Genomic DNA, 21,627 nt, shown 5'->3' on the forward strand with positions numbered 1-21,627 from the left:
CTTCTTTCTCTTTAAATATATTAACAATTATACGTTTGCTGCACTCTTCAGAAAGTACTGCCGGAAAGCTGAATAACTTAACTATTCATTCCCCATTCAGTTTAATTCTGCCCTGCATGTGTTTGTGCGGTTCCTTCAGGCAAATGCCTGATAAACAACACCTTCTTATTCACACAAATAGAACTTGTTTCAGTCTTAGATCAGGTTCAATATATGGAGTTGAAGTCATTAGGACTAAATCCAAAAGGGTAGTGTTACCATGGAAATAAAAAATAAGGGCAATTTTCAAACTGATAATTTCATAAAGCCCATGTTTCAGAGGCATTGGGAATGCAAATAATAAATGCAAACAGTAATTTTTTAAAATCTCAACTGTTTTGTTACTTTTCTTCTCAGGAAAAGGGTTCATAAGAAGCTAGTTTCATCAGCACATTTGTATATTTGCTAGTAACTATCAAACCCTTTTTTTGGTTCAATTGATGTAACTTGGCAGCAACATTTTGGCTTTGAGAATACATTATGAATTAGTGCAATTCACCTTCCTATATCCACCCATCAGGAGCCTACACTATTTTTTTTCTTCACAAAGATAATATTTTGAACATCTGAACCATAAAAGCTAGTAATTTTGCCCAAACAGCAAGGCGAAGGATGTAAGGAATAATCCTGTTAAGTGTTTGGTAGCTAGTGCAGGATCAGAGTGATTGCCTCCTCAGGCCCCCCTGCACTTGTTTCTAGAAACCTCATTTTCCCATGGGAATGAGCTATTTGGAGCCTCCATCCTGTCCCCCAATGTGCAAAGGAGACGTAAATGTAAGAGAAGCAAAGGTACCACGTCCTTTAGGATTCTATTTTCCCAGTGGTCAGACCACTCTTTAGGGTCTATATAAAGGGCATACATGCTTGTTCATGCAAAAACCATCAGTTATAGCACGTGGAAATATGATGCTCTTGTATTTCCTACTAACATGGGAACTGAATGTAGTATATCACACATACTAGATGTTCAATAAATGTTATCTGGAAATAATATTACTGTAGTGAACAACAAAACTAACAACAATTTTGTTCTGTTTGTATTTTTAATTTATAGGATTTTTCTCCTTTTTCCAAGGAAAGTTAGATTTAATGCCCCTTTTCCTTTTTTCTAGGCGCCCGGTGGTATAGTAACATTCCACACTGAGATGCTAACTGCAAGGTCGGCAATTTGAATCCAGAACTACTCCCTGGGAGAAAAATGAGGCTTTTTTTCCCCCTTAAAGATTCGTATCCTCAGGAACCCAATGGGGCAGTTCCCTTCTAGCCCTGTAGAGTCACCATGAGTTGGAATTGACTTGATGACAGAGTTTGATTTGGTGTTTCCTGTATTCTCTAAACTTCCCTGAAGAAGAGACAGCCATTCCAAATCACACTGTGAAACGCTCTTACCTAGTGTTCACTCAGCTAACCTCTTGACAGGAATACATTTATCGAACGCTTGCTGTCTTCCAGACCATGTGAATTGTGCAAGAACAGTGATACGCAAGATGTGGTCTTGATCTTTGAGGGGGTCTGAGGGGAGGGAGTCTGATCCTGAAGCATTTTCAAAGTTGAAAATGGTCCAATATTTTTCTTCTCTCTCTTTTCATCTTCCTAGCTCATTTCAGAGCTGGAGGGAGGACTGCTGGGCATTTGAGAGCAAAGTGGTGCAGTTCAATCAATGTCTCTTCCTGCAGTGCTACTGACCTCAGACTGACCTGCTGCTGGGGCACTTTGCCCTTCAGTAGAGAGCCAGAAAAACAGTTTCCAGGTCAATTGGATTCAACTTCTAAGTAGGACTTTCCCAATATTAAAGTTCGTAAAAAGGAGTGAATTGGTCATCTACCTGCTATTCTGTGTTCTCATGAACAGAATAATGGAAATTAAGCTATGTCAAGATTAGCAATTAAAGGTAGAGAAATTGACGTATAGAATAACTGGTGAGTTAGTTGCAGTACCAGCTGAGATAGGCAAATATGAATTTTTGATCTGAAACTAGCCAGAGGGAGAAAGGATATAGGTGGTTTTGTCTTGATGTTAATCAAAAGATATAAATTTAATGACATTTTGAGAACAGAAATCTAAATTCCTTTCTGGCCACATAACAGATAAATTGCAGTGTGTACTAGTGTGAAGACATTGATAGGCTTCTTAAAAGAGGTCTCTATTTTTATCCATCAGTGTATTTATAGGAAGATTACATAGAATTTATAGAGAAATGTGGCAATTGAGAAAAGTTATTCTTCATGTTGATCCCTTCCTTGTTCCTGGAAATCTCACAACATAAAAGACTTTCACAGTGACGTGTTACTAGGGTCCACATTCCTGCCTAAGGGTAATCAAAGATGCTTATATGGTCAAGTTCGGTTATCATGCAGGATGATGCAACACCCCCCCTCTCTATAGATAGATAGATAGATAGATAGATAGATAGATAGATAGATAGAAGTTATAACCATTCTGTTATGGTTATAAACATTTGGATTTTGGAGGAAGTTTTTTGATAGGTTTATAATAACTAATTTTGAGGAAATACTATTCACAGAGAATGCATACATTACAAAGTCAATTTCTAGAGAAATTGATGTATAAGCTTTGGAATAAAACAAATTGGAATAATGATAATTATATAGACATGTGTACACACACATATAATATATTTCACTGCTATCGAGACAAGACTGATTTACAGTGACCCTGTAGGAACTGCATCTCCGAGTGTCTCCGACTGTAACTTTTTACAGGAATAGAAAGCCCTGTCTTTCTTCCAAGGTACATCTGGTGGTTTTGAACTGCTGGCCTTCTAGTTAGCAACCCAATGTGTAATCACTGCGCCACCAGGGCTTCTCATAAATTATATATGCATAAATAAGTATCTGTAAAAGATGCATGTTATACAAACAGACTTTATGTAGTATATAAATGCTTAAAGGATATATATGCATAAATGCATCTACTTTATGCATTTATATTTGCATGTATTCCTTGATGTATTTATATTTGTATGTATAATTTCTTATTTGATGTGTTTGCTCAATCTGGCTTCCCCCTCTTCATATTATTTTTTAAAATTTATTTTTAATTGTAGTTTAAGTAAAAGTTTGTAGAGCACATTCATTTTTCATTTCTAAACATTTAGTTTTGTGATATTGGTTGCGATTCCCTCAATGTAAAATATCCTTCCTCCTTTCTCCCTGCCTTCCTTGTTTTTTATATGCTTTTTCAGACAGCCCTGAGACTTTAATGATCTCATCAAGGTTTTTCTTTATCTTTGAAAATAGGGTTATGGTTCTCAAGCTCTTTGGTCTCTGCACCCCATTTATATTCTTAAAAATATTTTGGGACCTCAAAAAAGAATTTGACTTTGGATTATCTAAAGATATGTACTGTTAGAAATTTACACTGATACCTTTGAAATTGTTGTTTTAAAAATATCGATAAAAGACCTTTGAATTTTTAAATAACCTAAATAACAATTCTAATAGGAAATAATATATAGTTTATACTCTTTCAAATCGCTCCAATCTCTGGCTCAGTAGAACACATTAGATTTTTAGATCTGTTTCATTATTCAGTCTGTTGGGTATCACATGTCATTATGAAAATAATTTTAACCTCAAAGAGCCCTTGAAATGGTATCAGAGACTTCCAGGGGTAGCTGTACCACACCCTGGAGACTGTTACTTTAAGCATTAAAGTTGCAGTTTTTCAGGGCAAATGAAACTCGCAGGCATCAAGTCATTTCTTAATGCTTAGTGATCCTGTAGGGCCAAGTGGAGCTGTCATCTTCTGTGGGTTTCCAGGACTGCAAATCTTTATGGGAGTACAACCCACTGAAACCACCAGGGCTCTTTGCGAGGTCACCAGAGAGGGAAATGCCAGAGGCCAGGCATCAGATGCCTTGTTCACTGGAGGATTCTAGTCATTAATGTTGGCCTGCATGGTTGTAAAGCCCAGAAGGTGGACACAATTGAGTGTGTGTATGTGAGTTTTAGCTTTATCTTTAAAAAAAAAAAAAAAGATAGTTTTCTGTTTATACCCAAAGAGTTTTCAAATCTCTGTCAGTAACCACATAGCCTGTTGGTTATTCCTTAGAATTGTCATCATCTTAGTTAATTCAGGTCCTACATGGTTAAGTTAAACTTTTTCCCCCTACTTGTCTTTGTCTGTTGACCCAGAAGTTCAGGGTAATTACAAAGTTCTTTGTCTCACACCTAGTCTGTCACTAAAATGGTAGATCTTTACAGAGCTAGAATCAATCCTCTTTATTTCTGGGCTTTTTGGGTCCATGAATGACTAGGATTGATCTGATTTCTCCAAGTTTTGCCCCTTGGGCATAACCAGGTCAAATGGGACCCATAGCCATGAGGTGTGGTGATATCTGGAACAGATAGCTGAGTTGGAATTAACATGCTATAATATAATTATCTGTTGGCAGGCTGTGAGACAGGGTGCTTCCAATGAGCTATAAACTGATTTTCATCTAGTTGTCTGAATGCCTGAATGGCATTTTGTTGGTTTGAAATGCTAGTGAGGTGTCAGTGGAGATGTGGACCATCACAAAGTGGTTGAAGCCTTTAGCTTGTTCTTTTCTAATAGCAATTTTAATACAGGACTTTGAATGGCATCCAAGTTTACTTCAATCTAAACCACTAATTATTTTTTTCCACTAACCATTGGTCTCTGCCACCAGCTCCCTCCATGTATCTATCACACACATAGACACCTAGACAGATATAAGAGGCCATTTAGGTTGCAGTTTATCCCATTTAATGTGATGAAGAAGGATGCACACTCCCCCCAGGCTTACCGTATACTGAAGGGCTTTCTTCTCTCATTTTCATATACCTATCTTATTGCTGCCGGTCTGTAATTTTTCTCTTTCTTAATTATATTTTAGGTGTTAAAAAACCTAAAATATTTCTAAGATGCAAACATGATCTGTGTCTTACTTTGCATGAACTCCTTTATGCTTAATTTTTGTTTGCTCTACTCTGAATGTGTTGGCAGAAGTTAGTGTAAAAACACTTGTGTTGTCGCCCTTTCTGGTGCCCTATGAAGGTTACTGCAGTGCTCTAAGAGGTTAACACTGAAGGGTAAAGCAAGTCTCCACGAAACCCTGAGACGAGGTCTGTAGAACTCCTACTTGGATCCTGTCTGGAGTCACAACTGAAAAAACAACCAAACTTGGGTTGTATACTGGGAAAACTTATTTCTGAGTCTGACCTTGCAGCAACTTCTAACAAGTACTGGTCAGTTTACATAAAGGGTTTTTAACTAGTAAGAGGTATTTCCTGTCTTAGTGACCCTTTAACTAGTAAGAGGTATTTCCTGTCTTAGTGACCCTTTAACTAGTAAGAGGTATTTCCTGTCTTAAGTGACCCTCCGTTGAGCTTGCAAGTGCCTGAAAGGAAGCTTGAGTGAACAGTGGCACTGACACTCAGTGCAATGAATAAATCTAAACTGAGCCTTTTTAAAAAGCCACTTGTCAACGCAGTAATGATTTGCTATGAATGTTGTTAGTTGAAATGCATGTTAAGGGAAATTGGCCAAATTCGAATTGTGGGTGTAGGAATGTTATTCCTGTATGAGTATCCTTATCAGGTGGGATGCTGATATGGAGTCCCAACAACTGTAGAGTGCTGACATTGATCATCCCCAGTGAGTATCATTTGCCCAGGACAGTCTTTGTAAGAAGACAGGAAAGCAGTAGGACATATTTGAGAATCAATAAGTAAAGTTTTATTAACATGTAGCTAGAAAACTTTCTTGTTGGAAATGAAGTAGATTCTCTCAAGTACCATCTCTTACTTTTCTAGGATATCAACTAATAATGCTGGTATATTTTCTCTAAAAGTCAAACTATTTTGTGAGATGTTTCATTCATTGATACAGGTTTTTCCAAACTTACGACAATTGCTCTTTTAATATGGGTCACAGGGGAACCATGTTACTTATTCATAAGTTATCAGCTTGTCTTTTCTCTACAATGATTTTTCTTCTGGTTTTTGAGCTAAAAGTTTTGAGACTTACAGTAATTTTATTATAAAATATAAGAGCTCATTTAAAAAATGTTCTATCTGCTTTTTTGTTCTTTATAATATACTGTATTTACACAACAGTTGATATGTCAAAGTTATTATGATTACTGTTCAGTTAGATCACCTGATACATTCTTATATTTAGGTTTATTTAATTAAAAAAATTTAAAACAAAACTCTACAAAGTGGCAGACTTCCTTACTGAACATTGATTGCTGTGTTTTGCGTTTGTCTAAACTTTTCTTCTAAAAAAGACCATACAAAGGTAAGTAAAAAACATTGCTAGAAACCTTTAACAAAAATATAAAAATGTGAAGCTACTGTTTCTTGACCATCCAGGTCCGTACACTTCTTTTTCTTATTGTTTTATTTTTAAAATATTACAAAAGCTTTATTTACAGATCTTACATATTGCAATATATCCATTCACATACAATTCTGTTGTTCAATCCCATGTGAGAAGGAGGATTTTTCAAAAAGAGTCATAACTTCTGATAACCTTGTAGAATTGCTGCTTCAGTTGGTGAATGTCTAGACAATGTTCGGATGTGCTAGGACTTCAAAGGACTCACTTTTGTTTTAAATGTTTTCTCTGCCACACTGCTAGAATGAAAGACTTCTCTGAGGTTGCCTAACCATTTCCTGCAAGGCTGGGAAAGTGGTTGGTTGTTTTCAAAACCACCAAGCTGTGTTTGTGTAGAACTAACTTTATCTTAGCAGTTCTGTGTCTTAAGTTCCATCTTTCTATGGAGCAATTAAAAATGTTTAGGTTATTTTTTTCTTCATTCTAGTAATGTTTACTAAACAATTGAGCAACTCTGGGCAAAAGTTACTTATTTTACCTGTAAAAGGCAATAGGACTAGCGGTTCCTAGGAAGGGTTCTAGTCTTGTAAAATAGTGATTGTAGCTTTCTGTAAAAGCATCTCATTTTATAAAATCGTAACAACAGACTGCTCAGCAGTGAGTGTGCCATATTGTTTTGGCTCATTTCATAATTGAATCAAGGGAAGAAGAGCATCCAGGGCCCCTGTGGAGTGGAGCTACAGCTTGGAGCACCTGCTAAGTGCCTTCGCGAGTTATGCATCCCACACTGTGGTGATTGTGTTAATCTCTAGGATGGTTGCAACTGCTCCTTAACTTCCATGCCGTGCTCCAGCTCTGAGCTGGGGCCTCTTGGTGACCACCCGAGCGTAACTCTGGAGGGTGCACAGACAGGGAACCCTGCGTGGCACTAGTGACCTGCTTAGGATCCCTGGTGGTGAAGTGGGTGAGGAGTTGGACTGCTGACTGCAGGGCTAGCAGTTCAGAACCAACAACTGCTCCACGGGAGAAAGGTGTGGCTGTCGACTCCTGGAAAGATCCGTAGCCTCGGAAGTCCAAAGAGGCGAGTCTATTGCCTCATAGGTCCCTATGGGTAAGCGTCAACTCATGGCAGTGAGATTGAGTTGATTTGAGGGACTTGCTTTGACACAGCAGGGCTATTTGAAGTTCCAAAGTCATGGAAGAATGTAGATGGGCTTAGAACTGGTGCTCTTGCTTTTTAGCTTTGTGACCTTGAGCAAATTCTTTAACCCCTTGGACTTCATCTATAAATGTGAGCACGGACTGAGATGACACAGTAAAATGCAGTAGATAATACAGAGAGCCCCCATTGTTGAGGAGACACTGTTAGGGATGATGCAAAAGCTTTGAAATGGATCATGGTGATGGCTGCACAGCCAGGCACCTTAATTTTGCTAAATTGCACATGTGAAGCATTTTGAAGTGGAGAATGTTTTGTACAAACATACTTACCATAATGAAGAAAAATACAGCAAGCTAATACTAATGAGCACTTAGAGACGCCCCAGGAGCACTGATAACGTAGTAGTTACGAATTGAGGTCATCAGTTAGAAACCACCAGCCACTTCTTAGAAGAAAGACAAGGCTTTCTACTCCCCTAAAGAGCAGTGTTAGAAATCCACAGGGGCCCCTTCTACCCTGGCCTTATTCCCGTGCTGTGAGTCACAATGGACTCCTTGATGGCAGTGAGTTTGGTTTCTTGGTTTTGTAGGAGCCCTGGAGGTATAGTTGGGCTGATAACCACAAGATCAGCAGTTCAAAACCTCCAGCTGATCTGTGGAAGAATGATGAGGTTTTCTACTCCCACAAAGAGTTACGAGTCTCAGAAACCAGCAGGAGCATTTCCACCCTGTGTTATAGGGTCAGTATGAGTTGGAATTGACTCTGACAGTGAGTTTTGTTTTCTTAAGTGCTTTGCTCAGTTGTAAATATATTATACATAGCTCAATTAATTCTGACAAATTCTCACTTAATTCTGATAATAGCATTTAAAGGCAAACTGAGGCTTAGAAAAATGAAATAACATGCTCAGATTTACACATGTAGTGTGTGTGTGGGGGGGCAAGTCCAGTTCCAGAGGCCACTTGTAACAACCGTGCCATGCTGCCTCTCTCTTACTGAGCCCAATGGTAACCCAGATGAACTTGGTTTTTATCTTCGTCCTTATTGCTAGTGGAGAATGATGAGTTTACTTCTGTAAATGGCTAACCATGGATCCTATCCTAGGATCTCAGGCAAAACTTCCTCGAATCCTAATGAAGGAGTGGGAAACTGAATTCGTGCTTTCCAACTATAAGGCTTTAGAGAAAAGGCCCACAGCTGCACAATGGAGTCCATGCACAAAAAATGCAAGATGTTCTGAATACCAAGCCATTCATTCATTTTATGTGTTTGCGTTGAAGTCTGAAGTACACAAAGGGCATCTAACCTTTTAGTTGATGAAATTAACCTATAAGAATAATACGAGCATTTAAGATAGCATCTGAGGTCTTAAAGGCTTGTTTCCAAGCAAACAGCCATTTAAGTGAGATGTCAATTAAGTCCACGTGGAGGAAACAAACCATCATCAGTCACTGAAGGATGGTAACCCATATAATACAAGGTCAAGGGAAGGACTAACATCAGAGCCTAAATTGTGAGAATCCGGTGTACCGAAGCTGTGGATGACAGTGGAAGCCCAAGAATCATTTGTGAACCGACATAAGAAGTAAGTGTCTGGAGAACTCCCTCTGTCTACAACTGAGAGGTGGGGGGTGGGGGTTACGAAACAAAGAGCTTTGGAAAGATGAACATAGAGGCGTAAATTTTACTTGAACAGTTAAAACTTTGTCAGTAGACACCCTCCAACAAAGAATGCTGGATCTGATCTGGTTTCAATTTTTTTTTGGTTTTGCTTTGTATTGTTCTCTGGTTTTTGTTTGTTAATAGTAGAGTGAATCTCAGAGATGGCATGTCATTGGAGGTCACGCTCTTGAAGTTACATGTTTTTGTGTTTTTCGTTACATGAAACCCAGGCTTAATGACCTTTAGAGAGAGCAAGTGGAGTAAAGGCTTTTGGGGTTGGTTTTTTTAGGGTGGCGGGGGTGGTTATAGTTGTGGAGAGAGGATGAAGGGGAGGGGAGAAGATATCAAGGAGTCAATCTAGAAAAACAATGTTTGGAAACTGGTAGCAATAATACAATTCTGCTTGATTGAACTGTGGAATGATAAAGATTTTTAAAAATTTAAAGAATAATACAACAGAATATTATCAGGCTGTGTGGGTGCTGAGTAAATCAGCACATAACATAACAGACCATCCCTAAAGCTTAATGGCCTAAACTAAACCCCCCAAACCAACCCCATTACTAATGAGTCAGTTCCAAATACCTTTAGGGTTTCTTCATGGATCAGATCCCACACGTCACTCCCAGAGAGCTGCAGGTGGGTTCAGTTAGCAACCTTGCACTTGGCAGCTGACCGCTCACTCGGTGCACTCCCAGGGCTCCTTAACTCGAAGCAACTGGTTTTATGTGCTAGTGATTTGTAGGCTCAGTCACTTGGTTTTTATTCCCTCTGAGTTCACACTAATTGTGGTAGCTTTCATTTGGCAGGTTCTTTGAAGTTGGGTATAAGAGGCCTATTCACATGTCAGGTGGTTGGAGCTAGCTGTTGACTGGGTTTAACTTTCCATGTGGGTTCTCATCCATAAAGGGGGGCTACCTCTAGTTTCTAAGGACCCACTGCTGGTGAGTGACCCTAGAGGGCAGAATAGATTTACAGGATTTTAAGTCTTTACAGGAGCAGATGGCCTCAAACTGATGGCGTTTCCGTTAGCAGATTGCATTACTTAGTACAACACTAAGGCTTCTTGCTCTAAGGATAGGAAGGGAAATGAATAAAATGGCAAGGCCTTTTGGAGTTTAGGCTTAGAAATTATTAAGCTTTAGTAATGCATTACTTTTATGCAGTCTGAATCAAAGCAGGTTACAAGGTTAGTAAAGACGTTCCCACAGAGGCCCTGGTGGTGCTGTGGGCTAAGCATTGTACCGGTAAACAAAAGCCAGGTCGGCAGTTCAAACACACAGGTTGTTCTGTGGGGAAAAGAGGATGCTGTCTGTCCCAGAAAGATTTACAGTCTTAGGAACTCGACAACGAGTCACTGTGAGTCAGAATAGACTCATTGGTGGGACTCTTGGGGTGAGGTTCCTGATTTTACTGTCAAGAGCCATTCCTAGGGTACCCCAACGGAGTTTGAGTTTTTATTAATGTACTAAATTCTAATCTTAACAGATTAAAACATGATTTGTGCATGCTTGATTTTGCCTCCTATTTTTAACATGTGAAATATAGAAAATATAATTTAAAAAGCACCACTCTACCACCCAGAAATAATCACTTTTTCTTAGTTTATTTTTAAGTTTCACTGAAATAATCACTTTTAACATTTTTATTTACAGTGTATCCAGAGAAAAGAAGATTTATGCCAAGTTAATCATAATGTACAATAGGAATATATATTTAAATATTATTTTGTTCTTTCACTATATTTTGATTACCTTTCATGTTTGAAACAAGTACTTTTCCTGTCTGCATACTATTTTACTGGATAAAAATACTGCTGCCCTGTTATTCCCTTCCTCCATCCATTTTTTTTTTTTGGCTTTGTAAATGACATTGCTGTGAAGGTGTTTTAAATAAGTTCTTAAACACATACATCAAGGACAAATTTGTCCTGTGGAATTAATTAGTCTAAGAATAGGAGTGTATCTTAGGACTGGTCATTTAAAATTCTCTGGTTTAAACTTTAAGCAAATATAACTTTGTAAAACTAGGTTTGGAAGTGTTATCAGAAAATTGTTCATTGGACAGTCCCAAATAAACTTACTGCTTATGGTGAACTTCCTCATCGACATGTGCTCTTAACTGCCAGGGTGAACTCTTATTTATAACTCAACATGTGTCAGTAAGCTTACTTGCTTATAGGAACATGTATGTTAAAGAAATCTAATGGCTTTTGTTTTACATAGAGAAAAACTGGGGTTCTGTGTTGTATTTGTATACTGCAGGGGCCACCCATGATGTGGCTGAAACGCTCAGATATCTTTTTACTGGATTTTTTTGGAATGGATGGAGAATTTAGATACTTTGAAGCCTGAGTGCAAAAATCCCACAGTTTAAAAAATCTCATAATCCCCTTCCCTTAGTCTCATTATTTTATTTTTTATGTCTAATGTAGCAGGAATGATATTTTGAAGATCCACCATTGGATTGTCATACATATAACTCAGTTTTCATAGAACTAGAAATTTTATTTTTGCCCTTTTTTGTTTACTGAACACAAGATTTAATTATCTTACTATATGAGGGAGCTTCAGAGATATCATGGAAAAATTCAGTTATTGGAAAATTCTGTCTCTTAATTCCATTTTCCACAAAGTTTCCCCTCAGACAGTTACACAAAAGTAACATCAACTTATTTGAGAAGAAACAACTAATTTTTAGTAAGGACGCCACTCTTGTGCTGGGGGCACAGTGCTTGGATCTTAGGAATTAGCCCTTTAGTTGCAGGCATCCCTAGACATTCGACATCAGAAACATCCTGCAGAAGAAATGGTGAGCACTGGTAAACTCAGAGGTTGATTAACTGGATGTAAGTTAAAAGAACTCTGCCTTCCTTGTTGAGGTAGAAAATCCCTTTTTCTGCAGGCAACAATCCATTCCTCAATTTATTCTTGTTTCATATTGAGAATTTACATTTTCATTAAAAAGAGGTGTGTCTGTCTCTCTTTGTGATCCTTTATCTTTTATTTTGTATATTTGAATAATTCTCAAGACATGGTTTCTTCTTGTTTGTTTTTGACAGCTCTTTTGAAATACAATTTTTACACTCAGATATACCGATTTAATATGTGGAATTAGTGTTTCTGTTTGTTACTCTCCTTGACATTTTCTAGGAGTTCTTCCTTTTCATTTCAAGTATTCTTCCTAGGTCTTTAAAACAATATACTTCAAAGCTACAGAATTTAAGTAGTAAGTAGTTCATCTTTTTTGTTTTCTCTTGCATTAAAATAGTGATTTTTGCTCATAGGACTTCTAAACAGCCTACGAAATAGCAGGTGTGATTAGAGTCAGTAAATACAATATGGTGTAGAACTGACAATGGCAGATCATGTAGTGACTGGTTTAGTCAAGCTAAATTGATAACTATGTAATGCTATCCATTTTATATTATACCAAGCAGAAAATATTGCACATTATATACATTTTAGTTTCCTTTTGACAAATTATAGCTTTCATTGACTATGTTAGTTTATTGTACAGTGAAAGAAATGAGTATGACCTACAGATATATTTAACTCCTAGGGATGTTTTGGGGGCTGCTGAACCTTTATAATCAAGATAGTCTGTTGACATATGTCTTATAAGTCAGACAATTAAAAGTGTAAATATGTCTTATAAGTCAGACAATTAAAAGTGATATATATATATTTATAGGAACTAGTGCCTAAAATTACCGTATTCCATACTGAGTAATGTTCTATATGGGCCCCAGTTGTTTATGTTGAGCATTTGGTATTTATGGGATGAGAAGCAGAATGAGGCTTTGGAGCTCCTTTTATTTCACGAATTTACCCATTGATGTGTGCTGCAAAGTAACATTGAAACATCATCTGGAATAGTAAAAGATGTGACGAGGAAATGGCACTTGTGGGTTTGAAAGAGAACATGAGAGTACGTCGGTGAAAACTAAAAGATGGGCTGATCCTTGTTAACACTCCTCCCCTATGTATGTAGTATGTTCTGTTGTTGCTGATTCTGACTCAGCAACCCCCAGGACCGCCTAGAACTGGTTCTGTCAGATCTGCCAGGTCATGCTCTCTAAAGCCGCAGGTCGCCAAGTCTAAGTGTTTGCCCTCCAGGGAGTATTCAGTACAGTAGCATTGAACTCCCTATTAATGCAGAACTTGTTTACAAAGTCGTGCCATCCGTTTACTTTGTTTGAGCCCCATGACCGTTATAATTAGATTATAGTTTAAGGGGACTGTTAGATTATAACCTAGGATCTAACGGGTATTGCCAACCGCCTTTTACTAATGATAAAGCAAAGATTCCAAAACAAACGATGGAGCCAGGACTAGAATTCCCAGGCTGCCCCTCACTATACTTTAGCCCTCCTAAAACATAATTGATATATACTGTATGCTAGATTGGAGGAAAGAAGAGAAAGTTGAGCAAGAGATCTCAGCCGTAACCAGATGCAGTGTGATTCAGAGCTCACCAAGAGCTCAGAGTATACTAAGCCCTGGTGAGTGACACCCAACCTCACCACCAGTCTGTAAGGACCTAGTTAACCTCATGGTATATTAATTGTTCATGATTTAAAGTTTCAGAAAACTTGGGTTCAGCCCTCACAGACTCATAGGAATTTTTTTATGTGCCAAGCAAAATTTATAGTTTCAATAAACATATGCAGAAATTCCTTTCTCTTTGGAATAAACTAGGCTTGGAGATCTTTTTTCACTTTCAACTTGTAATTTCATAGTGTACAAAAGTTACTAGGATCCACATGCACTTATTATTTCAAAAGAGCAGGTTTTAGAACTCAATGTTTCGTAGTATGAAAGTACCCAGAATGCACTACTTCTGCTCTCCTGGTTTGGGGCTGCCAGGTGTCTGCCGTGGAGAAAGAGTAAGGTAACTTAGCATTATGGAATGATTGTCTTTATCTCTCCCTGTAGCCTCAATAGAACGTTGATGGGGCAGTTAGCATAATTAACACCGGTCTAATTATTAAAAAACAAAACCAAAAAATTAGTTCTGTGTCAATACCCACTGCCATATAGTCTATTCTGACTCGTAGTGACCCTGTAGAACAAAATAGAGCTGCAAATTTGGGTGTCGGCTACTAGATCTTTGGGTGGGTTTGAACCGCTGACCTGACTATGTGGTTAGCAGTCCGACCACTTAACGCACAGCATCAGCATCCCGTCTATGTTCAGTGGCTACCATGAAGCAGGTCTGCCCTTCCAAAATGGCAAGGCTACTGTAGAACAATCACTAGATAAGGTTGAGTATACTACAAATCAAGTTGCTTTTCTAGGTTACCCAAAGTGTAAAAAGTGAATGTATAATAACTCTGGAAGTCTTAGTTGTTTTTTGCTTTTTCCCCTCGTTCCATTTAAGCATGTTTTTATTGTAGTGCTTCTAACCTTTTTTCCATAGATGATAGTTGTGCATATTAATTTTTATGGTATAATATTTTAGGGAGGGGAAGGAAACTAGTCAGAATAGAACATTTATACCAATAATTGTTGGATTGGTTTTAATCAGTGAAAGAAATTTGGAATCTGAGAAGAGTAAGTTGGTCTTGTGTAATGAATCCACTCCGAGGTGCCTTGGAAGACAAATCTTCCGACACGTCACAGCCCAGGTTGCCATTCCTACTGGGGCACACTAGCCATAAGTTGGAATTCACTCTGCAGCAACCGATGATGACAACAAAGTGTCTTGAAGAGGGAGAGAGGGGAGTCCCAGGCCTGTGGCCTGAGGAGAGTGGAAAATGAACACTCAAAGGTGAAGTGACCACAGCAGCCATGCATGCTTGAATGAGAGCAGAATGTTTATAAAGGCCATTGGACCTCTGCCTGGTCAGTGGTTGAGCAGATGCTGAATGGTTTGTGCTTTGGGGACTTGTGGCAACATGACTGAGGTCTGAGGACTGATTCAATTAGTTTAGATATAGTCTTGACTATTGGGTCTTTGATATCCAGAATAAGGGTGCTAGAGGGGGAGGTTCCCCCCCCTCCACATATTTGCAACTTGGAACTACTACTATGTGCTTGTACTTCTACATAGTGGGTCTCCGTGTTCTTAACCTAATCGAAATGAGAATTATCAAGTATATTCTGAAAAATGAGGCCACATTTTGAATTTGCCTATTGAGAAGTACTCAATTAAAATTGTAAATGATATTTAAATTGGGTTTCCTTTTTTATTTTTAAGATGAAAAATTTAAAATCTTAGCATAGAAATGGATAAGTGAAGTACATTTTTTTTGGCTGAAAAATACATTTTTTTCTAAGAGATCACTAAGTTTTCTTTAAGTAGCAATTCCTGGGATTACTTTTCGATGTAAGGGTGAAAAAGTATTGTTACTGGGTTTCCAATTCATTACTCTCATGGTTTATTCTAAAACAAGACATGTTTAAGCACGTCTCATCAGTGGATGTGTACAAACAAATTGTCTTGGTAATATACTGAAAGGCAAATGAAAAAATTTTATACACACACACACTTTTTTATGCAATGGAAAAACCCAGTTTTGAAATCAGTGCTATTATCACATTTTTAACAAAACTCAGGTAGACATCTCCCAAATCACTGGAGCATTGTAACAAGTTTAAGTGAATGCTGCCTCATGGATCAGATTGTTTTAAGGAAGATGAGGTTGACTTCAAAGATGAGCTAAGAGAAGGAAAACCATCAACCTCAAGGAACGAAGCAGCTGTCTGGAAGAACACTGTAGACATAACCGTTGATGCAGTCCCTGCTGAAGTGAGGATTTCACATGGCTCGGCATTTTCCATTTTAGGTGAGCTTGTGAGCCTCAAGAAGCCTTCGGCTCTTGGTGCCAAACTCACTGAACTAGCGCAAAAGCTAATCTGTCATTCAGTCTTTTTCAAAAGCTCAAAGTTAATAAAGATTTTATGGAACCAATCATAATTGGGGCTGAGTCTTGGAATTACCACTGTAGAATTCCAAGGTTCTACAATCACAATTTTTGTTTAACAATCACAACTGAACCGTATCATCTAATCAGCAAGTCCCCCTACCTTTTCTTACCCAGCAGGAGCCTGGGTAGCATAGTGCTTACTCGTTGGGCTGCTAACTACCAGGTCAACAGTTCGAAACCTCAGGAGAAGGGTGGAGCTTTCCAGTCCCCTCATTGTCACCGTCTCAGAAACTCACAGGCACAGGTCTACCCTGTCTGTCCTAGAGGGTCCCTGTGAGATCCCTCCAGGAAGTCGTTTGGAGGGAATTGCCATGTCTAGTAGTTTTCTGCACTACATGTTAACTAGGTCAGGTCAGTTGATGATATTGTTCAGATCTGTGACGTCAGTCACTTCTCTTGTCCACTTGTTCAGTCAATTATAAGAGAAGGGCAACAATCTCCAGCTATGAATTTTAATTTTTCTGTTTTCATTTTCAATTTTAAGAATTTTGTAGCTCTGTTATTAGTTATTGACATTTGAGGTTGGTATCTTATTTTGATGGTCTCCTTTTATCATGAAATGTCCTTCTGTTTTATCTGATGTTAAAGTATCCATGTTAACTTATCTACTACTTGTGTCATATCTCCTTTTCCTTTGTTTTATTAACCTTTCTGTGTCTAAATTCAAATGAGTCTCTTATAGTGTTGATTCTTGCTTTTGTATCTATTGTGACAATCTGCCATTTAATTGTAATGTTACTTTAAGCAAAGGCTTACATTTAATTTAATTATTTATGGATAATGTAGATCATTTTTCCACTGCCATCAGATCCTTTTGATTTTGTTTCTGTTGTTGCTTTACTGTTTCCTTTCGGAATACGGATAGTCACTGAATTAACAATTGTCTGCTTAGTGAACAAACTGCTTCCTTTTTAATCCAGGCCTTTTAACTAGATCGGTCACAGGCAACAAAGTAAAACAGAAACAGAGCAGCATTTTTACCATTTGGGTGGTTTGTCATGGCAGCTAGGAGAATAGGGGGACTGACAGAATCCCTGGAAGAGGCATAGAGAGTCTATTGAAGATTCTGATGTGTGAGATTGGATTATCGGCAGGATTGTGAAGAGCCACACAGTTTGAAAGCAGAGCGTTGCTCACCATCTTTGAGCAGGGCATTGCCATCGTTGAAACCCTGTTCAAGTTTTCACTTTTGTGAAAGGTTTGAGCCAATCTCTTTACAATTTTTTTTATCAGTAACCTTCACTTGATACACATACCACTTTTAGATCATTGAAAGGGCAGCAAGCTTTTTCTTGCACTCAGAACCAAATCCTCCGCCCATCAAATCAGTTTTTGGCTTCCAGAGACTGTAGGGCTTACAAGACATGGTAAATCTTTACAAGATCAGAAAGCCTCATCTTTTTCCCTTTAAGCAATGGGAGGGCTTGCACCCCTGATCTTGTAAATAGAGTCTAATACCTAACCCACATTACCACTAAAGTAAGGCTAAATGAGAACTATGTGCATCTCTTCTGACTGGTCTACAATTTTTTAAAGACACAGGACCTTGTTCATAATGCAGGGTCTTCTTTTAATTGAGTGGTTTTGAGTATTTTCTCTATTGGTTTAGCTATACTTAAAAATGATTACTTCTTTAGTACTTGCTCTAGGGTAAATGCATACATCCTTATGTAATTAAAATTTATTTAGAAGTCAGCATTGTACCACTTCTTATTTTATATCTGACCCATCTCACTTTATATTTCACACCTATTTCTCATTTCATAATGACACTTCCCATTTTCTCATCAATTTATCACTATACTTACTGTAATTTCTTTTACTAACCCTTTGCAGTCTTTGTGCAATTGCTGTCATGCCTTTTATTGCTATGGGTGTTACAAACCCCTTAAAATCCTACCCTTGCTGTAAGCAGAGTTCTATTTCCAAGAATTCTGAGAAGAGAGAAAATGCTATTTTGTTGTTAGGTGCCACCAAGTTGATTCCAGCCCATAACAACATGCACAACAGAACAGAACGCTGCTCTGCCCTGCTCCATCCTCACAGTTGTTCCTATGTCTCAGCCCAAATGTTGACGCCACTGTATCGATCTGTCTCCTTAAGGGCCTTCCTGGGGTTTTTTGTGGCCCCTCTACATTACCAAGCAGGATGCCCTTCTCCAAGGACTGGTCTCCTGACAATATGTCCAAAGTATGTTAAGACCAAGTCTTTTGCCATCCATACCTCTAAGGAGCACTCAGGCCCTACTTCTTCCAAGACAGATTGATTTGTCCTTTTAGCAATCCACGGTACTTTCACAATTCTTCTCTAGCACCGCAGTTCAAATGCATTCTTTGGTCATTCTTATTCACTGTCCAACTTTCACACACATATGACACCATTGAGAATACCATGACTTGAGTGAGGCGCACTGTAGTCCTCAAAGTAACATCCTTGCTCTCAGTACTCTAAAGTGGTCTCGTGCAGCAGGTTTACCTAATGCAGTGTGTGTCTTTTGATCTCTTGACTGCTGTATCCATTGATTGTGGATCCAAGCAAGACACAATCCTTGCCAACTTCAAACTGTTGTCCTTTTATCATGGTGCCTACCCATTGGTCCAGTTGTGAGGATTTTGTTCTTCTTTCTATTGAGTTGTAATCCATTCTGAAAGCTGAAATCTGTTATCTGTATCAGCAAGTGCTTCAAGTTCTCCCCTCTTTCAATAAGCAAGGTCGTGTCGTGTGCATATTGCAGATTGTTAGTAAGCCTTCCTGCAATCCTGATACCACATTCTTCATGTATTCCAGCTTCTCTGATGATTTGCTCAGCATACAGGTTGAATAGTATGGTGAAAGAATATAACCTTGATATGCACCTGTACTGATTTTAAGCCACTCAGTAGCCCCTTGTTTTGTTTGCATAACTATCTCTTGATCCACGTACAAGTTTCACATGAGCATGAGTAAGTAAGTGTTCTGGAATTCCCACTCTGTTCAAGGTTATCCATATTTGTCATCCACACAGTGCAATGCCTTGGCATAGTCAATAAAACAAAAGTAAACATCTTTCTGGTATCTTCTGCCTTGAGCCAAGACCCGTCCAACATCAATAATGATGTCCTTTATTCCATGTCCTCTTCTGAATCTGGCCTGAACTTCTGGTAGTTACCTATCAGTCTATTGTTAAAGCCACTGGTAAATGATGTTAAGCAAAAATTTCCTTGCATATGATATCAATGATATTCCATAGCTTGACCATTCTGGTCTCTCACCTTTCTGTGTACAGATATGGATCTCATGTAGTCAGTTGGCCAAGGAGCTTGTCTTCCCAATTTCTTGGCATTGACCGATGAGTGCTTCCAGTGCTTCATCACCTTGCTGGAACATTTTAATCTGTGTTCTGTCTATTTCGCAAGCCTTGATTTTGGCTAATGCTTGCATTCATTCAGTGCAGCTGGAGCTTCTTGCTACGGCACCCTTAGTTCTTGCTCATAAGCTACCTCCTGAAATGGTGGACTATCAACCAGTTTTTGGGTTTTGTTTTGTTTTTGTATGGTGACTCAGTGTACTCTTGCTGTCTTCTCTTGGTGCTTCCTGCACCGTTCAATATTTAACCTACGGAATCTTTCCACATTACAACTCAAAGCTTGAATTTTTTCTCAAGTTCTTTCAATTTAAGGTATACAGAGGGGCTTCCCTTTCGGTTTTTCAGTTCCAGGCTTTTGCACGTTTCATTAGCGTATCTTACTTTCTCTTCTCGAGCTGCCTTTTGAAATGTTCTATTTAGTTCTTTGACTTCATTATTTCTCCTATTTGCTTCAGCTACTCTACAGTAAAGAACATATTCCAGAGTTTCTTGTGGCTTGTACTTTGATGTTTTCTTTCTTTCCTGTCTAATTTTTAATGACCTTTGGCTTTCTTCATGAATGATGGTCTTGATGTCATCCTACAGCTCAGCGGGTCTTCTGTCATTAGTGTTCTTGAGGTGGTATCAAAAGTCATGTGGGATTAGACTCAAGGTCATATTTTGGCTTTCATGGACTTGTTTTTATTTTCTTCAGCTTCAACTTGAGTGTGCATGTGAGCAATTGATGGTCTGTTCCACTGTCACCCTCTAGCCTTAATTTAGTTACTGATTCTGAGCGTCTCCATTGTCTCTTCCTACAGATGTAGTCAATTTGATTTCTATGCATCTCCTGCGTGTCACTGTCTTTTGTGTTGCTGAAAAATTGCTTGCCTTGAACAAGTCATTGGTCTTGCGAAATTCTATCATTTGATCACCAGCTTGATTTATATCACCAGGTCCATATTTTTGAACTACTCTTGCTTCCCCTTTGTTTCCAACTTTTGCATTCCAATCACCAGTAATTATCAGTGCATTTTGAGTGCACATTTGATCATTTTCTGACTGAAGTCATTGGTAGAAATTTTCAATTTCTTCATCACTAGCTGACATGGTTGGTGCAAGAATTTGAATAATAGTTGTATTGCTTGGATTCCTTAAATGGGGGTAGAGCTATTCTTAACACAGACAACATTGTACTACATGATTGATTTTGTAGTGCCCTTTTTGATAATGAATGCCACAATATTCCTCTGGATTGTATTATTCTTGACATAGTAAATAATGTGATTTTCTGATTCAGAATACCCAATTACAGTCCATTTCAGCTTACTGATGTCTAGGATGCTGATCCTCATGTGTTCCATTTCATTTTTCACTAATTTTTCACATCTGACAAGACCCTTTTCTTTCTAAAGATCTATGTTTTCATCTGGTGTCATTTTCCCTTCAACCTGAAGAAGATTCTTTACAATTTTCTCTAGTGCACATCTATTTGAGAAGAACTTTTTTAGTTTTCACTTTGATCCAATGTGTTTATTTCACCCTTGTGTTTGAAGTATATTTTCTCCAGATACAGAATTCTGAGTTGCCTATTTTTTCCTTTTAGCTACTTAAAATGTTGTTCTGTCATCTTTTGGCTTTCATTCCTATGCTGCAAAATGCCATTGTTTCTCTATACGTGACTGTTGGAAACCCTCTCTGGGATTCTTACCACAATCCATACATCTATCCATTGTGTCAAGCACATATGTACATTTGTTGCCATCATTCTCAAAACATTTGCCTTCTATCTGAGTGCTTAATATTGGCTGCACATTTCCCCCCTCCACCCTCCCCCTCCGTCATGAACCCCTCATAATTCATAAATTATTATTATTATTTTGTGATGTTACACTGTCCGACATCTCCCCCTCCCCGCCCTCTTCTCTGCTGTCCATCCCCCAGGGAGGAAGCCATATGTAGATTCTTGTAATCGGTTCCCCCTTTCTACCCCAAATTCTCTCCACCCTCCAGGCATCGCCACTCTCACCACTGGTCCTGAAGGAGTCATCTGTCCTGGTTTCCCTGTTTTTCCAGTTGCTATCTGTACCAATGTATATCTTCTGATCTAGCCAGGTTTGTAAGGTAGAATTGGGTTCATGATAGTGGTGGGGGTAGGGGAAACATTGAAGAACTAGAGGAGAG

At 38.5% G+C, this 21,627-nt stretch overlaps 1 protein-coding gene and 1 non-coding gene across 2 annotated transcripts in view; both read left to right on the forward strand.

The window, feature by feature from the left end:
• The window catches only part of LNPEP (leucyl and cystinyl aminopeptidase), a 106,292-nt gene that overhangs the window by 10,899 nt on the left and 73,766 nt on the right, over nucleotides 1-21,627 (forward strand). The gene's annotated exons all lie outside the window — the stretch shown is intronic.
• LOC142441655 (small nucleolar RNA SNORA26) lies at nucleotides 5,067-5,189 on the forward strand. Its single transcript, XR_012783015.1, has one exon. It is a non-coding gene; the product is annotated as a small nucleolar RNA SNORA26 (small nucleolar RNA).

Source organism: Tenrec ecaudatus, chromosome 2, assembly GCF_050624435.1.
Source record: "Tenrec ecaudatus isolate mTenEca1 chromosome 2, mTenEca1.hap1, whole genome shotgun sequence".
Classification (NCBI taxonomy): Eukaryota; Metazoa; Chordata; class Mammalia; order Afrosoricida; family Tenrecidae; genus Tenrec; species Tenrec ecaudatus.